Source organism: Camelina sativa, chromosome 6 (assembly GCF_000633955.1).
Source record: "Camelina sativa cultivar DH55 chromosome 6, Cs, whole genome shotgun sequence".
Classification (NCBI taxonomy): domain Eukaryota; kingdom Viridiplantae; phylum Streptophyta; class Magnoliopsida; order Brassicales; family Brassicaceae; genus Camelina; species Camelina sativa.
In genome coordinates, this window is record NC_025690.1 from 4,609,634 (window position 1) to 4,626,111 (window position 16,478).

The 16,478-nt window shown below is 34.3% G+C and overlaps 1 pseudogene; it reads left to right on the top strand.

Moving 5' to 3' along the window:
* On the top strand, positions 7,514–16,077 carry LOC109133284 (annotated as a pseudogene).

Sequence of the window (16,478 nt, forward strand, 5' to 3'; positions counted from 1 at the left end):
TTAGTACACTTTTGCATTGTGGAAAATCAAAGGATGGTGTTAATGCTCGAAAAGATCTGCAACTTCTTGGTATTAGGAAGGATTTCCATCCCCAAGTTCGTGGAAAAAGAACATATATTCCTCGAGCTCCTTGATCTTTGTCCAAAACTGAGACAAAAGTATTCTGTAAGCGCCTATTTGACTTCAGAGGTCCAGATGTTATTTGGTTGATTGGAATTCGTCTGATGAGAAAGTTGCTGAGGGTCGTGTTGTTTCTTATGATGCTGATGAATTAGTGCATGGGATTCCTTTAGGACCTCATGATGTGAAGGTTTTAATTGAATCAGCTACAAAGCCAGACGCATTTCTATGGAGACCGTTGCCTGACATGTCTACTATTGAGGATGTAGTTGGGGAAATGATTGCATGGGATGTCGATTTATGTATTTTTCCAGAAAGTGCCATTACAGAAGACATTGCACCTAAGGTTAAGTGTGTTTTATTCACTGTTTGTTGTATATAGACTATACTTCGTTAAATAATCCTTCTATCTGTTTTGCACGTTTTTTTGATCCGCAGAGTCCTTTCACTAGTTCAAAAAACAGATGCAAACTCATGGATTATGCTAGGAATGGTGAAGTGATCGCTGAAGGCAGATGGCAATCTCGAGAACCTATAACATTAATAAATGGACTTCCTCTGGGTCCAAATGCAATCAAAGTTTATGTCGATGCAGTAGTTAACCCAAAGGCATATCTATGGAGGCCTACAATTATGGACATGAGAACTTTGCAGGATTCTTTGAACTGTTTTGTAGCATGGCCTGCAAATAGAGTTGTGTTGGAGACAACACATGAATCCCCTGTTCATCACCCATCTCCATCTATTGAGAAGTCTCCTGTAAGCTCTAAATCTCCTCATATTCAAGTATCTTCGAGTAACTCAGTAAGTCCAACTTCCCAGAATGACAAGTCTCCAGTAACTCCAAAAGCTCCTTTGAAGAAACCTTCAGCCAAATCTAAACCTACTCTGATAGAGGCATCTCCTCGTCACAAATCACATGTATTTTTTATAACTTACATATAATTTATTGGGTTGTGGATAAATTTGCATGATTGGTTGTGGTTGTTCCTGTTGAGTTATGCCTTCGTTTTTTGACTGGTTGTTCTTCAAGCGTCTCGTATTCAAAGCAAATTCAAAATGTAAGTTAATGGATATATCTGGGAAGAAGGTTGTTGTTGCTGAAGGATGGTGGTCGTCTAACAATCCTGAGCAAGTTGTACATCACGTTCCTTTGGGGCCTAATGCTTGTCGAGTATGGGTTGATGTTGTGATTGTTAAAGATGCTGCAGTTTGGAGGCAATCTTCTGAAATCGAGTATATGGAAGATACACTTGGAACTTCTATTGCCTGGCCAGAAGACAAAATAGTAATGGTTAGTATATACTTTAATTTACATGTGTGCAAAACATGTTGACAACAACTGATGGCTAACTTATTCTGTTTTTTCAGGAATGACAACAGCTGATGTTACAGATGGGGGAACTAGTTTCTAAGCTTTAGACATGTCCTTGTTTTTCTTGTTTCTTCGTAGACTTGTTTTTCCATGAATGTTTGTTTATTTTGAATTCTAAGGTTTTAATAAATCAGACAATGTATGTTTTCAGATGTTACTCGGCTGGAATAATTTTATTAATGGATCTTTCTATATATCATGTTTCACACCTACTTAAAAATATATACAATAAAAAAATAACGTTATAGGACATATAGTTTGATGATCAAACAAAGAAAAATTCAATATACAAATATTACTATTAGTTTGGAAAAAAAAATAAGATAATCATATATGGATTGGAAAATACCGTTAACTAAACCCTAAACCCTATTTACAAAAAATATTTCGCAATTTTATAATTTTATCAAATCTAACATATAAAACTTCTATTATTTAAATTTTAAAATTTTATAAAGTTAAAAATATGAAACTTCTATTTTTTACACCATTCACCATTCTTAAACTATTTAACCCCTAAACCATATAATCTAAACCCAACATGTAGTCAATCTCTTAGTAATACAAATTTAATTTAAAGTTTAATATTATATTAAGTCTAAAATATAAAATTTAAATTTGTATCTCATTTTTACACCATTAACCATTCATATACTGAACCCTAAACCCTATACTCTATATCCTAAAATTTGTATCTCTTTGTTGAAAGCATTGTACACTAGTATATAAGACATGAATTAGACAGTGTAGAACTTAAAAAATTAATTTATTTTATTTTTCACCACATTTCAAAATTAATACAAATAAACATAACAAAATATTATACTATTAACATGTTAATACTCATTGGCTGATTCATTAAGGTGTGGATCAATCTAACGCTCATCAAGCAACTCTTACTTAACCCTTCTTTTATTACTTTTGTACATCTCGATAACTTTTTATTGTCTACATAATAAACAATTATACTCATTCGCAGCTTCTGGTTTTCAATCTTCGACAATTCTCTGCCAGATCTAAAAGGTTTAGAGCTTTTGTGTTCCTAATTTTTTCTAGATCTAAAAGGTTTTGAGCTTCTGGTTTTCAATCTAACGATTTTCGAAAATTCTCTTCTCATTTTCAGGTTTTGGATCTAGAAATCTTCTCGTCTCCCTTTTTGTATTAATTGTTATCGATTGTACCAAGTTTCTCCTTTTTTCCTCATTTGTTCAATCGATTGTAAAAGTATGATTGTTGATACAAAAAAGAAACCGAAACTAATGGGATCATTTTTATCAATGCAGAAACGATTTCAATGGAACCTAAAGGAATCATATGTGGCCTCCCAGCAAAGAACATTATACCGAAATTCAGACAACAAGGTGAGCAAGGTCAAGGAAGTGCTGCGGACGATGATGTGAAGGAGATAACAAGGCTAGAGTACAGACGATCACTCGCTCACCTAGGCTACTTAATACGCATCAGGGTAGACGAAGAAGACATTGATCCAGTGTACAAGAGATGAATCCGAAACATCCAAAACAAACGCCCAAAAGTAGAAGGGTCCTCTCGATCTGGCAACTCTCCTTGAAGATTGTAATCTTAGAGTTCATTGTCTTTGTTATGTTTAAACTTTGTTAACTTTTGATATTTATATTCAAATTTTGTTAACTTTTGATATTTATGTTTAGACTTTGTTAACTTTTCATATTTTCTGATCTCATTGTCTTTCATCAATTAAATCAAATTAGATTTTATACAATGATTCAAATAATATTATATATGATGTAAATTAATATGTATTCAAGATAGATCTACTTAAATACACCATTGCAAGCTATACAACATTTTCTAAGTGCCATTATAAATAATAACATGTTATAAAAAAAAGCCATGAGAACGTATATCATAGCACGCAAATAATAACATGTTACAATATTCACTGACATTTTCCATAAGCTACTATAAACGATAATATAGCACATAAAAATAGCCATTCAATAATACAAAATAGCAGAATAGAATTGCTATATAATACTTTCATATAGCTTACATTTTCTGCTACTATAGAGTTAAATTCAAAAACCATAAATTCACGAGACAATATCCCACAGCACTTTAAATGTGTTATTATAATATATAAAATAGCACAAAAGGTTTGCCATATAAACAAATAAAATAGCACGGAAAATACGCTAGAATAAATTGTACAATAGCGGACTAGTAGCGCTATAATAGGTCAATATTTCGTAGCATATTAAAAAACGCTATGATATGTCAGTGGACTATTGTAGCTCCTTATGTCCTAGTGTTTATGAAAGCGCTACCAAATCCCTATAGTAGCATTTTTTTTGTGCTAGTGATGTCAATATTTCTTGTAGTGTTGATCAAGCTCTCCATGAAGGAAAGCGGTTTTTACATCCATCTGTTCAAGCTCAAGGTCGTCTTTAACGACTAGTGACATTAGAGTTCTGATGGATATGTGTTTCACCACTGGTGCAAACACCTCCTGGTAGTTGATGCCTTCTATTTGTGTAAAAACCCCTTGCCACCAATCTGGTTTTATATCTTTCAGGTTCCACACCAGGAATGTCAGGCTTCTTCTTGTAAAGCCATCTACAATCAATAACCTTTTCGTTTTCAGGTCTATCCACTACTACCCAAGTTCCATTTTTCTTCAAAGAACTCATCTCATCAGACATTCCTGCATCCCATTCCTTACTGAACTTATCTGCAATAGCCTCATGATAACATTGAGGATCTTTACAAACCACTTCTTATGCAATCATTAACGCAAAAGAAAAATGTGAATAGTCTGAGAACTTTCCAGGGGTTTTAATCTCTCTTCGTACTCTATCTCTTGCCAACTGATGATGCTTTAAACTTACAATAGGTGCAGGTGCTTCTTCCTCAGGCTCGAAGTACTCTGTTTCTGAGTCACTCACTTTCTCTATATTAGCTCCACCTTAATTTGAACTTTCTCCTCGCTCCAACCCCAGTTTATCAAACTCAAGTAAGACCTTATCACTTGTAATCTCAGCTGACTTATCATTTTGTACTTTACTTGTTAGCTGCTTGTACATCATTTCTTCGTGAAATATCACATTTCGACTGATCACACATTTCTCCTCCTCAAGCAACCAGATTTTATATCCCTTTGTACCCTGAGGATAACCTAGAAACACACCTTTTAAAGCCCTCGGCTTCAACTTCCATTGATCTTGATGCACATAAGCGACAGACCCGAACCTCCTTAGATGCTTGTAACCAGGTTTCCTGTTCAACCACAATTCTTCAGGAACATTGTGATCTACAGCCGATGCAGTGATCGGTTGATCAGATATGCAGCAGTAGAAGCTGCTTCAGCTCAAAAAACCTCTTCTAGACCAGATTCATTAAGCAAACATCTAACCTTCTCCATGAGAGTCTTGTTCATCCTTTCAGCTACTCCATTCTGTTCTGGGGTGTAAGTGCAAGTCCTATGCCTTTCAATACCATTCCTTTTACAAAACTCATCAAACTTAGAGTTGCAGAACTCTAGACCATTATCAGTTCTAAGAATTTTCACCTTCTTTTCAACTTGATTCTTGACCAATTCCTTCCACTCACAAAACCGATCAAAGGTCTCGTCCTTCGTCTTAAGAAACATAAGCCATACCTTTTTGGTCTTATCATCAATAATTGATAGGAAATACTGCTTACCAGAAAGTGATGGAGTGATATTTGGTGAGCCCCAGAGATCTATTTGCATGAATGTAACCCAAAACATCTTCTGCAGTGTGCTTTGCAACATTGAAACTTAACTTCTTAGACTTACCCATAACACAGTGCTTGCAGAATGCCAAATCTCTGATATTCTTCTTCTGTAGTAACCCCTTACCAGTCAATATCTTCATGTTGTTAAGGTTCATATGACCAAGCCTACTGTGTCACAGCACTGTACTGTCTGAATTTCCTTCTGTATTGCAACTTTCACTGACAATAGTCTCTCCTTCAAGAAGATACAAACCATTTTGCAACTTACCAGATAAAGCAGTTGTTTTATTTTTATAGTATCTCACTTTACCATCTCCACCTTCATGCTTGTATCCTAGCTTGTCAAGAGTACCAGTGGAAATGAGATTTCTTCTTAGATCAGGAACAAACTTAACATCATTCAAGACTTTGATTGAGCCTCCATGAGTGTTAATGCGAATGGAACCTTGACTCTGAGACACCACATAACGATTATCACCAAGCAGAATAGTTGTACTTCCATTCTCATCAAAACTGTTGAACCAATCTCTTCTAGATGTCATATGAGATGTACATCCAGAATCAAGAATCCACAAATCCTTAATCAGCTGATTGTTAACACTCAAAGCTTCTGAGAATACCAACTTCTCCGTAATAACTCCTGCTTCATTCTGACCTTCATTCTCCATTTTCCTTTTTCTAGCATAACAATCCTTCTTCAGGTGTCCAGTCTTCTTACAGAACCAACAGGTGACCTTCGATCTTGAACTTGATCGACTTCTACTCTTACTAGCTGAACCATTCTGCTGACTTCTCTGCTGAGGTCTCCCTCTTTCGGATGTGAACAACGCAGCAGATGTAGATCTCACTGACTCCTTTGACTCTGCCAGCTCCCGTTCTAAAGATTTAGCTGAAGATACAACATCTTGGACTGACAGACTCTTGTTTCCGTACTTGAGTGTATGCTTGAGTTGACTGTAGCTTGCTGGTAAAGAATTCAGCAACAGTATGGCCTGCACTTCTTCTGAAACCTGAATCTCCAAGCTCCCAAGTTCAGCATCAATCTTTAAGAAATCATCAATGTTCTGATCTATAGTCTGAGCATCAGCCATCTTAAATGAATAGAAATTCAACTGCACATAAATCCGATTTGGTAAAGAAGTTTCCATATACAGTTTATTCAACAACGCCCACATCTCAGCTGCCGTCTCACAGTGATTGATCTTTCTAAGTACCTTATCGCCAACATGATTAATGATGATGGTCAAAGCTTACTGCGATTGATCAATCTTGATTGGATCTGGTACCACTTTGTTCTGTAACGATGACGACTCAGAAGATTCCCCTGGAGAAACCTTTTTTTCTTCATCCTTTGTTATCGGAACAGTCTTCGTCAAAGTAAAATTGGTGAGGATACTCTTTAAACCAAGAACCCCAAGCTGCGCTAATACTCTTATCTTCCATAGCGAGAAATCGCTATCTCCATTGAACACCTTGATCTCAACTCTCGTGGTTGTTGCCATCGATCGATTGAGATTGACGAGCGAACCAAGATTTGATACCAATCTGTTACGATTCGAAGTATGAATGATACGATTTGAATACTCGAACCTCACGAATCACTCTCTCTCAATCTGGATCAATATTAACACAAATGAATAAAGAATGAAACAAAGAACACAAGACGCGAGTTTGTTAACCCGGTTCAGCGAGATCAGAGTGATCACGCCTACATATGGAGCCGAATCAGTTCGACAAATTCACTATCAGAGCAAGATGAACCCAGCTCAAGCTTGAGCTTACAACAATGGTGTTTTCTCTCTCTAAGTCTCTCTCTCACAATAACAAACTCAGATCGATACAAAGATGAAGAAGCTTAAGATAAGGAACCCGATGATTCCGTTATAACAAACGAACCCTCCACTGCAGTTAGAAGTTTTGAGATTAGCTTCTTCTTTCTGGTTTAGTCACATGCCTCCAAAACCGGAGATAACCACCCAATCCAATTCTCTTCAACAATGTTTAAAACCAAACCAAGATCAAACCTGGAATTGAATCAGAAACCTTCAACATAAGTAAACAAACTAACATGGCAGACAAGATCTAAATGGGACATCAATCGATGCTGTTTAAATTAAACAAAGACTAACAACGTGAATAAAAAAGAAGCCTAATAAATGAGTTAACGTTAACATTAATGTAAAGTTACACTATCTTATTGATCCAGTATAACTTCCTACAACTTTGATTAAACATATTTTGCATTCTCTCCTCCACCTCTGCTAACCACAACCGGCGACCGAAATGTCTTATTCTTTAACAGGACATGGTCATCTTGTATCCAGTGTTAGGCATCGTGATGGTTTGGAATGTGATGCTTGCGATCGATCATATGGCGATGCCTACTTATGCCGTGAATGCAAGTTTACGGTTCACAAGAAATGTGCATTTGTGTTCAACATACCAGAGATATGGGACCACCCTTGTCATGATGGACATTGGCTTAAGCTTCTCACAACCGGAGCTCCAGATCTTACCAACCCAAAATGCCATCTCAGCGGTAAAAACACCAAGCGCCTTCGTTATCATTGTTCTGATTGTAAACTCAATTTGGATATATATGGATTGCATAATTGATGTTTTGTGTGCCCGAGCCGATCTGAATATGTTGTGGCACCACCATACCCTACTCATGCTTGATTTTGATGGAAATATGGATTGCGACATTTGTTATGACCATGAAGATGACACAGATGGGTACTTCTGCCCTCGTTGCAGGTTGATGGTCCAAGAGAGTTGTGTCTCCATATTTGACTCACCAGAGATTACTCACCCTCTTCATGCCAGACACCCTCTTAAGGTTATCACCAATGGACCGCCAGATAACACAGACCGAAAATGTCATATATGTGGTAACATCGCTGGGAACTTACTATATCATTGTTATATCTGTAAGTTCAGTTTGGATTTGTATTGCGCGATTCATAATTCTCCAACAGTTACTGTTTCGAATATAAATGTCCATGAACATACACTCACACTCATGCCAAGATTGATTTCTTTCGTTTGTGATGCTTGTGGGACAAACGGTGACCGTACTCCTTATGTGTTTCATCAATGCAATTTCATGATTCACCAAAAGTGTGCTAATATACCACGTGTTATTGACGTCAATCACCATGATCACTGTGTTTCATTCAAGTATCCTATTGGTCTTGGAGAGTGGAAATGTGGAGTTTGTTGGGAAGATATTGAATACTCATATAGGGATTATTCGTGTTCGATTTGTCCTCGTTATGCTATTCATTCACTATGCGCAACAAGGAAAGATGTGTGGGATGGAAAAGAGCTCGATGGAGTACCTTAAGAAATCGAAGATATCGAGCCATTCAAGAGGAATGATGACAACACAATCACTCATTTCGCTCATGAACATAACCTCATGAGCCTCAGCAAAGACAGTGAAGAAAGTATCTTGTGTGGAGGATGTGTTCGTCCCATCGGTTCTCACACATTCTACAAGTGTTCAGAATCATATTGCAGTTTCATTCTCCATGAAACCTGTGCTGATCTTCCGAAGAAAAAACGCTTGTGGTCAAAGAGACAGAGAAATTTGCCACGCTTGTGGTCAAGCTATTTGCGAAGGATTTATCTACTCTACTTGTTGGGAAGAACCATTTGATTTAATATGCAGTTCGATAATTGGGCCTTTCATCCATGGAAGTCATGATCATCATTTACTCTACCGCAAACTAGGATCCGGTGAGGTAAAGACGTGCCAGAACTGTGGCATCGATGAGAAAGTAGACGTCATAGGTTGTACGAAATGCAATTACTATTTGGATTTCCGTTGTGCAACTCTACCAATAAATTTAAGGCTTCCGAGGTATGATGATCGTCAACTCAGTCTTTGTTATGGTGATGAAAAGGCAAGCGGCAAATATTGGTGTGATATATGTGAAATAGAAACAAATCCAAAGACTTGGTTCTACACTTCTAAAGACTGTAGGGTCACTTTACATGTGTTATGTGTATTTGGGGATATCAGGTTCGTCAAACCCGGGGGAAAGATTAGCAAAGGAATTGAATAATATAGAATTTGTAAATTTCACACAAATCACTAAAAATGTCAAGTTGAATACAACCCCTTAGTTTGATCTATTAAAAAAAAAAGGCCAAAAATAGGTAATCTTAATTGTCAAACAAAGTGTCATTGTATTCTGGTTATAAAGCTTTGGTCAAGATCAAAAGCTAACACCAATAATTGGCGGTTCAAGTTTGAACTCGTCTATTAAATTTTTATTTTGAGTTACAATTAAGTAAGTATAGGTATTTTTTTGTTATTCCAATAGAATAACTCTTTTGAAAAGTTTATTTATGAAATCAAGTTTCAAAAGTTAGAAAATTTAATAATGTACATTACAGCTTTTTTTTCTTTCAATTGTGCAAATTATAATGCAAATTACAGTTAGCTATACTAAAATTTGGTTATAATATAAAGCTTTTTGATTAGTAATTTTTTTGAAAAAAAATAAAATAAAAAAATAAATATATATATATATATATATATATATATATATATATATATATATATATATATATATATATATATATATATATATATATATATATATATATATATATATATATATATATATATATATATATATATATATATATATATATATATATATATATATATATATATATATATATATATATATATATATATATATATATATATATATATATATATATATATATATATATATATATATATATATATATATATATATATATATATATATATATATATATATATATATATATATATATATATATATATATATATATATATATATATATATATATATATATATATATATATATATATATATATATATATATATATATATATATATATATATATATATATATATATATATATATATATATATATATATATATATATATATATATATNAATATATATATATATATATATATATATATATATATATATATATATATATATATATATATAACTTGATACGTAGTTATAGTGAAGCTTTATACAAGATGATCTTAAAAAATTGAGAAACAAACCTTACTGAATTTAATTTATCTTTGACTCAGATATATTGATATGCTCAAATTTATCCTAGGGCTACTCTCTAGAATGGAGGTGGAACAATTGCAGAGCGGTTTTCGTACATCAAATCAGCTTTGTTGAAGTCTGCAATACTCCTGATCAGATCCCGGTTGTGATCCTGTCTTCGAACCGGGTTGTGGACGTGGTTGGCAGCTCCAGCAATCACATTGCCTTCTGCATCAAGCTTTTGGCCCTGCTCATTGCGCAAGTGACCCTCTTGATCTCTCAAAGCACCATCCTCATCACGAACCAGAGTGATTGTGTTAACCATCTTCAAGGATTTCGCTGCTTTTCTGTTCTCACGCTCAAGTTTTCCCAACTCTTGGTTTGAAACATTCACAGTAGGATTAGTCTTGTTGTTCCTTGTGTGAGGTCTAGGAGGCATGCACCTGTAACACCAAAGAGAGGAAAAACAAAAACGCGTAAGTAGAAAATAAAAAGAAAAATTTAGACGAAATTAAAAACTCAAATCTAATGGTAGATCAAAGAGTCCCTGACAACGGCGCCAAAATTTGATATGCTCAAATTTACCCTAGAGCTACTCTCTAGAATTAAGAAGTCACTGTAATACTTAGGGGTCGAATTCCACAGAGACTCTAGATCAAACACAATAAATTATAGAGTTTTATAATTACGCTAAACAAGATGATTTAAATTAAAAAGGCAATGCAAAATATTAAATTAAACTGTTGTAAATTCAAGAGATCAAAAATCTAGGTCCAGGGAATTTCTTAGGAAATTACAAAATATTAAATCAATAATTAAATAGGATTCAAGCAATTAAAATCAGATCTAGAACTCTAAACTCTTTTGTAAAAATAAATCAGTTCTCACTGAAAATATTATCTAAATTTAAAACCAGAAAATCCAAATCTCTTTGTAAAATTCTAGGTTAAAAAATCAGCTTTAAAAACAAGTTTAGATTGTTCACAAAATTACTAAATCAAATCTCTTTGCAAGAAGTAATTTTGCTCATCAAAAGGTTTTATCAGGAAAATCAATTATATTCTCATATCAATCAATAATCGTAAGATCTAAATCCAGATGGCTAATCAAAGATCTAGCATTAAGAACAACCTATGATGAAGATCTGGAAAGATAAAGAATCCTAAATAAACAGATCTAATAAATCATAAAATCTCTGTGAAAAACCTTGAACCTAACAAGCAAACTACTCAGACATATTCATTGAAACACAAATCAGTTCAGATCTCTCCCCCAAAAGCTCTCAAAATCTCATAGGGTTGCAGAAAATAAAACTTGCTAGAATAAAACTTCAGGGTTTTCTAAAACCCAAAAACACTATATCTATGTCCTAAAACACGTTAGAGACTTGTGTTGCAAATATGGAAAACTTTGGGCAAAATTGTAAAACTTCCAATTTGGCTTCTCTCGTAGACAAACAGAGGTGTCGATCGATGCTAAGGCAGTGTCGCTCGATGCTCTAACTCTGATCCGACTCCAAGTTCTTTTCCTTTGATTAAATGCTCCAAAATCATCCAAATTGCTCCATCCGTGCCAAAATCTTATAAAACCTGTAAAGACTCTCAAAAAACCTTAAAACACATCAAAAAAACTCTTTATATCATGGTTAAAAACTGTAAAAACCATGATATATCATATATTATGAAAATACATTTCTGGTGGTGGAGGAGCCACTTTACACAACTTGTAGTAACAGAACACTTAAAAAGCAAAAAAGAATGTTTTAGATTGTTTCCGAAACGGAGGATTCTGAAGTATTCTCTCGTAGTAGTGATTGTGGTGGCATTTTATTTGGGAGTTTTTCAATTATTTTTTTGATAAGGAGTTTTTCAACTGTGAAAAGTGATGCTCTTTTCATTAATGGTTATAGTATCTCAACGAGGTTTCGAGCTCTTGATTTGATTAATATTGGTCATACTCTCCCGGATGTTCAGACTATATAATTATTTTTAAGAGTTTTTCAATTATGAATAGTGATGCTCTTTTCAATATGAACAGATTGTTTATAGATAGCATTATACGACAGAAATTGAGAACCATATTAGAAATAAAGTGTGAGTGGCAACATACCAACAGTTTTTTGTGTGGGAGGTTTGATTTTTCAAATGCAACACATATGTTCTCTTCTCGTTAGGAAGGGAGATGATAAGAAATACTCCAATCTTTCAAATGCAACTTCTTCTACAAAATACTCCAAGCTATTGGGGTATCTTAGGCACGAAAACTTTCATTACGACCTACTTGTTTGGGTCAATATGGAAGAACATATATGATTCCATAGTTTTGATATATGTGACACATCTTTTTGAAGTTGATGATGAATGCGAGATCGATGGTGCAAGTAAAAAAAAAAAAAAAAAAAAACTTTGTAATTGTTTATGTATGTATCTAAGACATGGATCTAACATATGTTACTTTATCACAATCTAGAGAAGATGACCTAAGTAATTTGGTTCTCATAGGAAGGGAGATGATAAGAAAATATATAGAATCAACAAATACGTTTTTGTAGAATTGGTGGTATGAGTGTCTTTCGCAATTATTTTTATTTATGTTTTGCATATTTTTGTCACTTATTGTTTTTTCATAATTTTTTCAATAATCCTCTATATGCTTTTATGTGTTGATACAGATGCGGCAAACAAAGATGAATGATGTTATTAGAGAAAAAAATAAAGATTGCTTTAAGAAAATTTATCACTCATCCATGGACATCCCACTAACTGTGAGTGATTTATATTATAAACAGGCACTATTCATATTGATATTGAATAAATATACTATCTCATAAAATATGATATTAGAGAAAAATATAAAGATAAAAGATAAACCATATTATCAAAAACAGTTTAAGGAAAATATGTATTACTCGTCCATAAATATCCTACTAATCGTGAGTGATTTATATTATAAACACACTCTATTTACTTTGATAACGAATACAAAATATCATCACATAAATGATGATATTAGAGAGAAAATAAAGATGACAGATAAACCATGTTATAAAAACAATTTTAAGTCAAATATGTATCACTTATCTATGGATATCCCACTAACCGTGAGTAATTTATATTATTAACAGACATTGTTCATTTTGATATTGAATAAATATATCATCACATAAAGGATATTATTAGAGAGAGAAAAAAATAACGATAAAAGATAAACCATGTTATCAAAATAGTTTTAAAGAAAATATGTATAATATCATAGTCTTTCACCTACATAGTTTTTACTTTTTCATTTTAGTTTTTTCAACCACAATTAAAAGATTTTTCTGAAAAAAAATATTCTTTAAGTAATTTTTTTTTGCAATTTAACCTCCCATATCAAATAAATGCAGATCAATACTTTTAAAGTATTTTTACAGTAATTTTTGTGGATTACTAATGTGCCCCTTAATCAAAGGGGTACGTCTTCATACAGCAAAGATTAATTCATGTTTCTTCCCTCCTTTCTCTATTGTCAAATAATTATATAAATACACATAATTTTTTTATTAGAATTCATTTCTAATATTTTTATTATATTAAAATTTTAAGTGGTTTTTTTTAAAGTATTTTTTGTATAATAGATTCTATAAAAAATTAGTTATAACGATTAAGTCTTATTTTAAATATTTTTTTTTGAAAAATACCAAATTAGAAAAGTCTCTCTATCAATAAATTTAAAATCATGATCCCAACATTATTATTAGTTTATAGAGTTTGTATAATCATCCAATCAATGTGAGTCTTTGTGATTATAGATCTGGATTTAATTTAAATATGAAACCAACTCTTTATTATTTTATTTAGTTTAAATTAATTAAAAATGGAAGAAAACTTGCCAGTTGAGAGTTGGAAGAGCAAAGATTTATAAAAAGAAAAGAATATAAAACAGTTGAAGTTAAGTAACTAACATGGGAGATTTCCTTGAGTCATTTAGTAGTGTTCAAAGTTCAAACAAAACAAACTACTTACCCACTAGTTGCATTGTTTTTTGGTTTACAATTTGTATTGTTGTATGGACCTTACCAATGTATATAAAATAACGAGTAGCACCAATGATTGAAGTTTAAAAGTTTAGATCAGCAGCGATATTAATTTGATCCTTTATTACACATTTACACTCAACGATATTGCGAAGACCAAAATATCAATTTAACACCTCTGATAACCGCAAGCACCATGGAGATAAAAGGACACGATCATCTTTTAGGTAATTACGGAGGTCACTTGAAATGTGATGCTTTTGACGATCGATCCTATAGCAATGGCATCCACTGCTCTGACTGCGAGTTTACAGTACACGAAATTATGTCTTTGTGTTCAGTACAACGGAGACATTTGACCACCGCTCTCATGCTGCACATTGCCTTAAGCTTCTCACAACAGGAGCTCCTGATCATACCGATCCGAAATGTCACATATGCGGTAAAAACACTAAGCGTCTACTTTATCATTGTTCCATATGTAAACTCAATTTGGACATTGATTGCATGGTTGATGACATGTGTGCCCGAGCACATCTGAACCTGCCGTGGCACCATCATCCTCTACTCATGCTTGACTTTAATTGTAAGATGCTATGCAAAGTTTGTGGTCATGCAGATGGAGTACCTGAAGAAGTTGAAGATTCTGAGCCATTCAAGATGAATAATGACATCACGATCACTCATTTCACTCATTAACACAACATGAGTCTCAACAGAGATGGTATTGTTTTGGTGGAAAGCATATTGTGCGAAGCATGTGTTCTCCCCATCTCTTCTAACACATTCTACAGTGATAAGACTGAAATAGGAAAACCTCTTAGTATGCTCAATCGATATACAAGTATGTGATTAGATCATCATATTATCTAGATCACTTACCCTCAAATCCCACGCAGGATAAGTTGTACATCAATATCGCATGCCCTCCTGGTTCAGTCTAACTTTCTTATTTATAAGCTGGCACTCACCGCCTTAGCCAGATATTTTTCCCACTTGATGTCCACGTGTAATCATCAAGCCGCTACCCTTGAAATGTCATCCAACGATCCTTATTCTGCATCCCCGCACGTGTTTGATGTTGCACGTGCCTGCTTTCCTCACGTAAACCTGAAGGGGTCTATCAGACTATCATACAGCTGTTTAGATTGCAGTTTCATCCTCCACGAAACGTGTTCAAATCTTCCAAAGACGAAGCGGCATTTTCTTAGCCCAAGACCTCTCACTCTTCACCTCAATAGAGATAACACTGAAATAACACGCATGGCTTGCATCCAGCTTTGTTGCAAACGATTCATGTATATTGATGGTGATGCGAGCTTTGATTTATTGTGGTGTTCTATTACAGTGCCTTTTATCCATTGGAGTCATCCCCATCCTTTACTATACCTGGACGTAGGTGAATATGATGATGATGACATGAAGACATGCCATAATTGTAACAACGTGGTAAGCGAGTTTGCTCTAGGTTGTATCAAATGCGATAACTTTTTGGATTTTCGTTGCGCCACTCTTGCATCCAAGGTAGGATTTCCCAAGTATGATGATCATCCACTCACGCTTTATTATGGTGAGAAAGCAAGCAGCAAGTATTGGTGTGATATTTGCGAGAGAGAAACAAATTCAGAGACTTGGTTCTACACATGTAACGATTGCGTAGTCACTTTTGCATATTTTCTGTGTACTTGGGAATGTCAGGTACGCCAAGCCAAGAGGAAAGATCGAAGAAGACATCAAGCTGATGACGAGAAAATGACTATCTCGAAGGTGGAAACGATATATATAAATGGCAATAAACTATGTTTTGATGCAAAGTGTTGCTCTCTAGATCATGTCCAAGAGTCTGCCCCCTGACCCCAATAAATGCATTCTGCATTTATAGGCGACTGTTGACCTAGGACTACCTAGGGTTTTCATCGCGAATTCTCGAAATTACCCTCTGCGAAGGTTAGTGGACTTTCTCCCAAATTTGTCGGGCCGAAATCACAACTTAACAAGTTTAGCAAGTCTTGATGGGCTGAGTGGCATATTGGGTGCAGCCCATATCCAACAATAGCCCCCCCCCTCAGTCCGGCGAGCGAGGTATTTCTACGATCGGCGGACGCACTTCAAGCCTTAACATATGCCTGCTCGGCGTTGGGCGTTCCAAACCGCCTC